The following is a 10113-nucleotide window of genomic DNA, read 5'->3' as shown; positions in this document are numbered from 1 at the left end:
TGTTAAAACTTTTTGCAGATGTGCCCTATTCAGGAGCAGCCTGTGGCTGCATGCAGAGATGGGGGAAGAGAAGAAAAGGCCTTCCTATTTTGTGATTGCCATAGTAACTCAAACATTGCCAATGTGTTGTTCAGTTTGGTAGGCCACTGCCAGCAAATCTGGTTTCCTGTGCAATCAAGCCCTCTACTGGAGATCACGGCTTGGATGACACAGGGTTACGGAGAGGACAGTGTGCTTGTTAGCCTGAAATTAAGCATTTCACTTTAAAATAATACCCATTTGTATCCATTTTGTTCAACATAACAACAGCTGCTGTCCCTGGAGTGACAGACTTGCCTTTTTCACCAAAGCTTCATATGACATTTATGAATGAGGCTGACTCCATTCATTTGCCGTTTGAATTCACAGTCGTTATTTTTTGCCATTTGGTTTTTTTCCCCTAGCATGTGGGTGATATTCAACATTATTCATATAATTATACACACACAGTAGCGAAAGAGGGGGGAAAAAGGCTGCTTTGTTCCTGAAGTCCCTTTATAAGCTTTTCTGTGGAGAGATTTTTCAAATAGGAAAGGAAAATACCTTGGATGAATTTGTTATGACTTCAAGAATACTGTTCTCCTCGAAGAGGCAGGAGATGGGGGAGGGCAGGTTTGGAGGTAGGTTGTGGATTGTCACTTGGTTATCATTGGAAGCTAGAAAACTCTAATCCGGAGTGGACAGAAGGAAAGGGACAGAGGGACTGGTAGTGGTATTAAGTGCCTACTGTAGGCAAAGCAATAGACTAAACGCTGAGAAAAAGTATCCAGATAAAAGTGAGACCTAGATTAGTGATAATGGTTATGGCATGTATTAAGCACTTATTATGTGTTAAGTTCTGGGGTGGATACAAGGTTGTGAGTTTAAGACACAGTTCCTGACCCACCCAGGGTTCCCAATCTATCTTATTCTCATTTTACAGATGAGGAAACTAAGGCCCAGAGTGTTTAACCAATCAAACAATCAGTGGTATTTATTGAACACTTACTCTATGCAGAAAAGTGTGCTAAGCTCTTGGGAAAATACAACACAATAAAGTTGGCAAATGCAGTCTCTGCCCATAGGGAGCCTGCAGTCTACAGGAGAAGCATACAAGCTACTGGATGAATTGACTTACATTGCAGGTAAGTGGCAGAGCCAGGTCTGGAACTCAGGTCACCTGACTCCTAGTCCCAGACGCCTTCCACTTGGCCATGCTGCTGGTTAAGGAACATAACTCTCCTCAAGTGGTCTTTTAAAAGTTATTGGCTCCCAAATCCCATGTTTTCCCTCCCCACCCTAAAGGATAAATTACCTCGATAAATGACAAGTCCGCACTGGAAATAGAAACGTTTGTTCTGTCACTCAGTACAGGTGGGTCCGAGTTTTTAGAAGGCCCCAAAGAGCCATATTCTTAGTACTGTTGATAGCAGCAGTTGTGATGACCATTCGTGACCCGTGAACCAAGTGCCTTAGGGAACATAAGATGGCAGTGGCAGAAAGTGATGTGGTGCTTTTCTCCCCAGATCACATGATGCTCATTTAGGCCCGGCTGCTGCTGAACTCACAGCATTAAAATCAAATGATCCAACCCAGACCGCTACAAATTCAGGAAACTGCCATGTAGAAATGCAGAAAATTGAAGAAGAATGGCAAATGTTTTGAATGAGTTGTGCTTATTTTCTCCTTCCAGCTGTGGGCCTGCTGCTTGACATCCATGATAGTCCTTTATTTTTTGGACGATGGAAATAAACCATATGTGCTGCGGGGATGGGAGGGAGGATGAATGAAGGAGCAGGTAAGAGCACAGAAGGGAGTGGGAGAAGAGGGCTTAGAGAAGGCTTCTTTCTAAAAGAAAATGCCTTTCTTCAGCCTTGTCCTTCAGTTTGAAGATGGTGCGGCTGAGGATGGGGTTGTCTCCACGCCGGTGAAATAAACTCTCTCGCGGAAGGTGCTGGTGTTGCAGCCATAGAGAAAATTAGATGCTCTAAAAACCTTCTATTTGGCCTATCACAGGAGGTCACTCTGGTGACCCCATTCTGTCAGTCTCCCTAAGGACATGCTAACCTGGGTCATAGCAACCTTCTTGGTTTTCAAATATCTGCTTGGGCATCTTTGGAAGGTAGGCAACATGGCCTAGAGGAAAGAGCATGATCCTGGGGAATAGTAGACCCGAGTTCTCGTCCTGGTTCTTCCACTTAAGAATATTAGTATTTATTGAGTGCCTACTTAGGGCAGCACACTGTACTAAGTGCTTGGGAAGTTCAAAACAAACATGTGACACATTCTTTTCCTATAAAGAGCTTACACTCTAATGCTACTTGTCTGCTGTGTGACCTTGGGCAAGATGCTTAACTTCTCCATTGTATCTTTTCTGTTGTACTCTCCCAAGCACTTAGTAATATGCTCTGCACACAGTAAGCACTCAATAAATATGATTGACTCTGTGCCTCCATTTCCTTATCTGTAAAACCTGCTCTCCACCCGCCTTACGCCATGAGACCAGTGAGGGACGGGGGCTTTGTCCGATTATGTATTATTCCAGCTTTTTATGCCAGTGGAACTTGCACTAACTAGAGGTTTTTCCAGGTGCAGATCAGTGCATTCTTCCTCCTCTATTACAGTGTTAGTCTCTTAAAAGGTTTGGAACAATTTCTTAATCTCCTTGGGTGTGCACTCAGAGCACAGGTATTGGTGAAGCAGCCCATGCGTGGCTAACTCAAAGACTCAAATGGGCTCCTAGGCCATCTTGGCTTTATAATTGACCTTTGCTGTTTAGATGCTTTGAATGCCAGATGCTGTGAATGCCAGGCATTTAATCACTTGGCTCCATTCAGATGATCAAGTTTATTATCACTCTATTTTTATCTCTCTCTCCCCTGTTAATTTATAAGCTTCTTATGGGCAAGAATTGTGCCTTGTACTTAGGCTGTACTAAGTGCTTAGTACAGTGTATCATATCCAGTGGGTGCTCAGTCGATTCCATTCCTACTATGAGAAATATTGTACGGTGCACATAGAAGACTGTGAGCCCCATGTGGGACAGGGACTGTGTCCAACTCGATTTGCTTGTATCCACCCCAGCATTTAGTACTTTACCTGGCACATAGTAAGCACTTAAAAAATGCCACAATTATTATTATTATAGAGAGTGTATTGGACATTCATCATCTATCTTCATGATGGTGATCTAAAAATATTAAAAAATACAGTTCAAAAGACTTACTTTAGGCTGAGTACTGTACTAAGCGTAGGGGTGAATATAAGATAATCAGGTCCCACATGGGTTTCACAGTCTGAATAGGAGAGAGAACAGGTATTGAATCTCCATTTTGCAGATGAGGAAACCGAGGCCCAGAGAAGTTAAGTGACTTGCCCAAGGTCACACAGCAGGTAAATGGAAGAGCTGGGATTAGAACCTCGGTCCTCTGACTTCTGGGCCCTTGTTCTTTCCACTTGGCCATGCTGCACCACTTCATGCAACCTTACAGGTATTAATATTCCCTACAGAAATCCTTAACCACAAATTAGTCTTCATTGTACATGGTACACAAGTCAGAGTGCACCTGGCCTATTTCTTTCAATTTTTATTCCTTTTACTAAGTTTACTATGTACTAAACACTGGGGGTAAAGATGGAGTTGAAAAACAGCATTTTACACCTGCATTTTACACTTTACATGCCTTAAGATTGTCTTCTATGGTTAGTCTTCCTTCTCCTTTGAAATGTTGGAAGAATATTTTCTTTTTCCAGTGATGTTTCTGGCCAGTTATACCCCATTTTCCAGGCAGATCTTAGGCAGCATGGACTAGGGTAAAGGGTACACAGAGCTGGGAGTCAGAGGACTGAGGTTCTAGTACCAACTTTGCCATAAACCTGCGTTGTGACCTTGCAAAAGTCACTGAACCTGTCTCAGCCTCTTTCCTCATCTGTAAATTGGATAAAGTACCTACTCTCCCTCCTCCTCAGACTGTGAGCTCCTTGGACTCCCACTCACTTCTGTGTCATCCTTGGACTTGCGCCCCTTATTCACCCCTCCCTCAGCCCCAAGACACTGTTGTACATATCTCTAATTTATTGATTTATATTACTATCTCCACCTTTAGACCGAAGGTTCGCTATGGGAAGGGAACAAGTCTATCAACTCTGTTACATTGTACTCTCCCAAGAGCTCAGTAGAGTGTTCTGTACACAGTAAGCATTCAATAAATAAGATTGGTTGAGTCCCTGAGCATAAATTTTTCTTAATGGTATTTAAGTATTTACTATGTGCCAGACACTGAACTAAGTGCTGGAGTAGATACAAGCTAATCAGGTTGGACACAGTCCATGTCCCGCATGGAGCTCACAGATGAGGTGACTGAGGCATAGCGAAGTGAAGTGACTTACTCAAGGTCTCACAGCAGCCAGGTGGTGGAGTCAAGATTAGAATCCAAGTCCTCTGACTCCCAGTCCTGTGTTTGATCCACTAGTCCATGCTGCTCCTCGTTGAGCTTCTGCTGCCTGTTAGTTTGGTGTAGCCCGGTTTTTGGGAGCCTCGGTGAATGCCCCATCAGAGGAAGGGTCACTTCCAGTATCTTCACCAACCATTTGGGATTCGTGTAACAGATCGCAAGTAAGGGAAGAGACTAGAACCCACCCCAATCCTTCCCCAATTGCTCCCCACTCCAGTCCTTCCTCACAGATCTAGGCTGTAAGCTTATTGTGGGCAAGGAATGTGTCTGTTATATTGTACTCACCCAAACCTTTAGTAGAGTGCTCTGCACACAGTAAATGCTCAATAAATACGATTGACTGACATTTCTTTCATAGCTTGCTATAGCCACTAAAGGGTTAAATACTTCATCTTGAGGTGGGATAAACTTCATTGAAACTCTCTGCTGTGGTGAGCAGGATTGTATTGGCACCTGCATTGTGGCCTCTTTTGTTGATTATAATGGCACATCTTCATTATTGTTCTAATACTCCTTTACAAGAAAACCGTAATCTTCCCCTGGTGCCAGTGACAGCCACAATACTGAGATGTTTTTATTTTTTTTTTTATTTTTCTCCCCCCGCCTCTCCCTTCACCCTCTATTGTTGCCATAGTCACGCCGGTGCCATACTGCTACTGCAGGGTAGTTTCTGTACTGTACCGCCCCTGGGCTGATTGTTTAAACCCGTATTATTCTACTGTTCTGAAGATTTACATTTTTAATGGCTCATTTATGTAATCCCATAAATAAAGTAGCAGAAAAGCACCCCACACAAATGAGTGAATCAGGGTTTGAAAAAGACTCCTGAAGCAGGTCACCCAGGGTCTCAGCTGCAGGACCCTTGATTGGTATCGAAGATGTAGCCACCGTGGCAGTGGGCTTAAGACCACCCAGTCTGTTCCAAAATGGTGCGTTACTGAGGAATAGTAGGATGGTGCTAGAGTTCAATCTCCCCTATTTATCGGAGAACAGAGTTCTTCTGCAAAACCCGTTTCAGTCTAAGTCTCATTTACCTTATTGCTTTGACAGCTGCACCTCTTGCAGTAAAGTTTAGATGATTAGCTTTTTCCCTCCTAGCAGCTGATGTCGGCTCTTTTTTTTCCCCCCTTCTTCTTAACCAGTATATTCCTGGCCCTGCTAAATTCTCTCTAAAGAGTCTGTGAATTCAGGCACCTGCCTCAAGAATTTGTTTTACAAACAACAGTGAGGGCAGAGATAGTTTAACAATCCACTGTGTGCTTCTCTCTATCATTTCTCCTTTTTTCTCTTCCCCTAACTCATGAAAAAATCCCTAATAAACCATCCCTCCCCTAGGGTGGCCTGAATGAATTAAAAGCAAATGAAGAAAACAGCTAAAATTGTCACATAAGCACCTGTCCATCAATCTTTCCCCCTGCTGTCTTCTTCCCTCCCTGGCCCTCTTCCCCGCCACAACAGCACCATCTTGAACTGCTCAACTCTTATGTGAACGGATTAAACCATTGCATCAAATGTCTTTTAGAGTCTGTATGTATTGGCTGAAATATTTGGCTGTGGTATCCACTGTCCTAAAGAATCATGATGATCACTCCGCCTCATGCCGGATTCTTCTGGATCTTCCATGGAGTGTATTTCTACTTTGGTGGGTTTGTGCTGACTGAGTCTCTTGTAACATAATGGGCATAGCTGATTACCTTGGGCTGTATGTCAGTGTCTATGATTGTGGTACTAGAATATTAATAAAATACCAATAAGCAGTTATACATCTCTGGGTTTATAGAATACACTAAATACCTAAAACAATACTAATGCTACTTAGGCAGCCTGATTTAACCCCATAGTGAGACATGAATATCAAGTCCCAACTTGCCACTGTCTGAGTCCTTAGGTCAGCCACTATATCTGGGTGAAGAGGAGCCAAAGCCAGTTGTTGGCTTAGAGGGTTCTGGGGAAAATTGCTGATCTGATTTTCAAGCTTGTCCAGCTCTATAGAAGTGCCCTGCCAAAGCAAAGCAGAATTATTAGTCTGTATTTTTGCCAGTGGTCCTGGGGCTGAGCAGATGAGGCTGAGCTCATAAAATTCTGATGTTGGTCTTTATCGGCATCACCATTATCATCATCGGTAGCAGTAACGGTGTTTATTGAGCGCCTACTGGATGTAATGCACTGTACCAACCCCTCAGGTACCTGACATCCCTTCTCTGCCCATGAGGAGCTTTCTTCCACTGTAACTGGTATTCTGGTTTTGCTGAGCATCTTCTGTGTGTGGAGCTCTGAGCTAAACACTTGGGAGGGTACGATGAAAGTAGAAGACAGTCCCTGCCCAAATCAAATCACTCAGTTCTGCTGTAACCTTTGTTTTCACTGCACGTTTGCCAGAACACTGCTAGGGAGTGAACAAACATTTGCCTGGCAGCGCGAGCCTGTCTGGAAATAGTGCTCGCACACATATCCTTGATGCAGAGAAATACTACAGCACAAGCTTTCCCCTTGTGTTATAGGAGAGCTGGAAGGTCCCGTATTGTACTAAGTGCTCAATAAATACCATTGGTTGACTTGGGTTTTTTTTGAATCAAAAAATAGAGTTGCTTGATCCAAGCTTGGGAGAACATAATAGATTTAATATTTATGATCAGACATAAGGGAGCTTATCATTGCTTTGGACCCAAGGGCATTCAATTTTCAGCAAAATGTTGGAATGCATTTCAGCCTCAGTTTCTCATCTTAGAAATGAGAATAATAATAATTCTAAATAAATACTTCCCAATGACAGTGTTTGACACAAAGTGGCTTAATAAATATCATTTTAAAAAAGGATTTTGGGAAAGAGTACACCTAAATGATCTGTGAAGAAAAACATTTTAAATGTATTGGATTTAGGAATTACTACCATAATTTACTCCTTTGCAAAGTTCTGAAATGAAGGTTTATTAGAGACCAATTTAACTGCGTTTTCTTTCAGTTGAACAGCAGGACATGTCTGGCTATCGTTGTGTGCTTTCACTGAGAACCAAACCAATAAGAGCATCTTTTAGGAAAGGCCACATCATTTATATATTTATAAGATTTAACTAGCTGTAAGTGCTCTCGTGCTCTAATCTTCTGGGGTTTTTTTCCTGTTGAGTCTACAAACATTTGCTGTACTTCTTAAAAGAATATTCTTTGGAAATCTTTCCTTTTTTCAAAAAATAAAGTAACATATTTGAAAGCCTAAAATGAACAAATCATTTTAAGTGCTTGGACTGTAAGGTGCTCCATTAGATTGTAAATTTCTAGAGGACAGGGCATCTGGGCCTTTTGTTTGTGGTGTACTCTCCCAAGTGGTACAGTGCTTTGCACATGGTGCTCACTGAATACCATTGATTGACCAAATATTTTCTAATAGTCTTTCTCCATCTTCTCATTCAAGCTGACTTTTTTTTACCTGGATATTTTCATAATTCCTCGTGTTTTCTCTTGGACCTCTACATTTTATACGTTATTCTAAGATATTTTCCTTGTAGTTTTCAAAGGTAATTCTGATCCTGCTCTTTTACTGTTATTAATTGTATTTATTTAGCGCTTACTGTGTGCAAAACACTGTACTCAGCACTGTTCTCACCTGGTAGTAGTTATGAAGAATTCCCATTCTTTCTGAATGTGGGTCCTCTCCTATTTTAATCTCAACCATCTTGGAGCTTCCCGGATGTTAACAACCTCTTTTCTCATCCCCAATATGGTGCAGTTTCACTTTTCTGTTTTTCCCAAATTTTGGTAAATTAAGCTTGCCATACCAAAGCTTTTCTTTACATTTTCTTGTCAACCGGAGGCACAATCTGAAGTTAGGATGGCTCCCTCTAAGGAGGCTGTTGCATCTTGACAAACACGGGTATATTCTGTGCACAAAATGTAAATACAAATCTGTAGAGAAGCAGCGTGGCTCAATAGAAAGAGCACGGGCTTTGGAGTCAGAGATCATGGGTTCGAATCCCAGCTCTGCCAGTTGTCAGCTGTGTGACTTTGGGCAAGTCACTTAACTTCTCTGTGCCTCAGTGACCTCATCTGTAAAAATGGGGATTAAGACTGTGAGCCCCACATGGGACAACCTGATTCCCTTGTGTCTACCCCAGCGCTTAGAACAGTGCTCGGCACATAGCGCTTAACAAATACCAACATTATTATTCCTGAAAAGTTTCTATTCAAATTGCTCAGTGCAGTTTCCTATGAGAGACCAAGAAAGTGATCTCATTTAAATAAAAAGGAGCCTAGAAAACAAAATCAATCAATAATATTGATTGAACACCTACTGTTGGCAGAACACTGTACTTGGCACCAGAAAAGGTATAGCCTAATGGAAAGAGCCAGGGTCTGAGAGTCAGGAGACCTGTGTTCATCCCAGCTCTGCCACTTGTTTGCTGTGTGACTTTGGCCAAGCTGTATAACCTTTCTGGGCCTCAGTTTCCTCTCTGATCCTCAATGGGGATAAAATATCTATTCTCCATCCCTGTTGGGCTGGGTAGGACAGGGACTGTGCCCAGTCTGTCTTTTTTCATTTAATGGTATTTGTTAAGCACTTAATCATATTTATTGAGAGCCTGCCTTGTGCAGGGCACAGTACTAAGTGCCTGGGAGAGTACAAACAATATTAATAGCCACATTCCCTGCCCAAAATGCTTACTATGTGCCAGGCACTTTAGGTACATGTAGTGTGGGGGTAAGTACGTAATCAGGTTGGACACTATCCATGTCCCACATGGGGCTCTTAGTTTTAATCCCCATTTAATATATATGAGGTAACATGTTCCCTGCCCACAACAAGCTTACAGTCTAGAGGGGGAGTAAGACTTGAATATAAATCATCGTGAAGATAGCAGTCAGAGTTCAAGCAGATAACACCCCAACACAGATTACTCTTAAAATGCTTGCAACTTGTGTAATGAAACCAGGTCGTTTGAAGTGAGCATTTTAGATGGTAGTGTCCCTTACTGGTGGGAAAACGTTCTCTTTGTTTCCAGTCCAAGTGTAAAATTGTTACTGTCATTCTGCTGTGGCATCCTCCAAAGGAAATCTGTATTGTGCCATGGCCTTTTTCGTGAGATAAAAACTCCGTATGGTTGGAAGCCACCCTGCTCCCTCCTGGAGAATGAGGGCAGAGCCTCCCCAAAAGCTAACTTGCAGACAAGCACAAAAAACCATTCTGTTGGGGGGGTGGGGTGGGAAGGAGGAGGGTCCCCCTCCTGCTACATGGGTCCATTGATCGAGAGGCATTTACATCTTCTTTGTTAACACGTTTGCAGGAGAAATTTCATAATCGTGGGTAACTCTGTCATCACTGAAACTCTGACCGGACAGCCTGGGTCGTTAGGACCACTGTTTTGATTCTGCAGCCAGGAAGAAAAGGAAGAAAATCTTTTTCTGTTTTTTTTATAAAACTTTCGTCGATCATACATCAAATCTGTCAGGCTTTTTCATTGAAGTTCATGGTTTTTAAGGTTCATTGTAAATAACTCAAATTGATTTTACAATAGAGGAAACAAAGCTATTCCCTGATGTTGAAAATCGCACACTGTAATAATATCCCGTGTTGAATGCGCTTTCTCAAGTCATTGAGGGGAGGAAAAAGGGGAGGGGGTGGAGGAGTAATGAAGCGTTCGTCAAATAA

This window comes from Ornithorhynchus anatinus, chromosome 20 (genome assembly GCF_004115215.2).
Source record: "Ornithorhynchus anatinus isolate Pmale09 chromosome 20, mOrnAna1.pri.v4, whole genome shotgun sequence".
Taxonomy (NCBI): Eukaryota; Metazoa; Chordata; class Mammalia; order Monotremata; family Ornithorhynchidae; genus Ornithorhynchus; species Ornithorhynchus anatinus.
Note: the sequence above shows the minus strand (reverse complement) of the source record.